Source organism: Tursiops truncatus, chromosome 1, assembly GCF_011762595.2.
Source record: "Tursiops truncatus isolate mTurTru1 chromosome 1, mTurTru1.mat.Y, whole genome shotgun sequence".
Taxonomy (NCBI): Eukaryota; Metazoa; Chordata; class Mammalia; order Artiodactyla; family Delphinidae; genus Tursiops; species Tursiops truncatus.
The window spans coordinates 3805388-3806385 of NC_047034.1; the positions used below are offsets into that span (position 1 = coordinate 3805388).

Genomic DNA, 998 nt, shown 5'->3' on the forward strand with positions numbered 1-998 from the left:
CTTCCACGTCCTGTCTCTTGAATACTCACCCTTGAAGCCTTGAGCCTACTATGACAGCCACATGTGGAGGTCATTTACAGTAGAGGGCAGCAAATTTTCTGTAAAGGGTCAGATAGTAAGTGTTTTGAAGGATATAGACAACATTTAAAGAGAGTAGGCAGAAAGTAGACAACATTTAAACAAGTGTGTGTGACTGTGTGCCAATGAAGTTTTATGTATGGATACAAATTTGAATCTCATATAACTTTCAGACTTCATGGAGCTTTAGTCTTCATATTTTTTTAAAAAAACACTAATACATTTTAAAACCTTTCTTGTCTTCTCATTGAGCTCCTTTCTGTCGATCGGTGACAGTTTAGGATTCGCACGAGAAGAAGAGACAATTCACAGAGCTAGCATTGTTGCCTTCTGTCTTCACAGAGGTATCTTCAGCTGTTTTGTGGGACATTCTGAAAAGAAAAGAAAAAAAAAAAAAAACCTTTCTTAGCTCACAGGCTGTACAACAGGCTGCAGACTGCTTTTGACAGAGAGAGAAAAAGATGTTCATGAGCCCTCAATTGCTCCAGCCCTCAGACATTTGCTTTCCCAGCTGAGACCCCAGCTACCAGGGCAAGATGAGTCATCTGCACTGTGCCCTATCCAAGTTCTTGGTTCCCAGAGCATGAGATATGATAATAAAAATTTGCTTTAATGCTTAATTTTGGCCGTAGTTTGTTAAGCAGTGGTAGATAATCTAACTGGGATAGCCCTTACAACAAAGACGACAATGAAGAGCTACATTTAATGTTTTTGAAAACTTGGTGACCATCTCACTGGTCTTATCCCTTACAAATGCCCTTTTCCCTTGGGCCACATGAATCAACAATTTTGACTGTACTGATCAAACTAAATAATTTTCTTGGGGCCGTAGACAAAACTCCATTAATAAAATGAGCGGAGTTTCCATTTAAAAATCACATTGAAAGGTATGCAATATGTGAAAATCCAATAGAAGGTGT

The 998-nt window shown here is 38.8% G+C and overlaps 1 non-coding gene across 1 annotated transcript; it reads left to right on the forward strand.

Annotated features, from left to right (window-relative positions):
• Window positions 1-316: 316 nt before the first annotated feature.
• Window positions 317-450, forward strand: LOC117309782 (small nucleolar RNA SNORA75). Its single transcript, XR_004524082.1, has one exon. It is a non-coding gene; the product is annotated as a small nucleolar RNA SNORA75 (small nucleolar RNA).
• The last annotated feature ends 548 nt before the right edge of the window (window positions 451-998 follow it).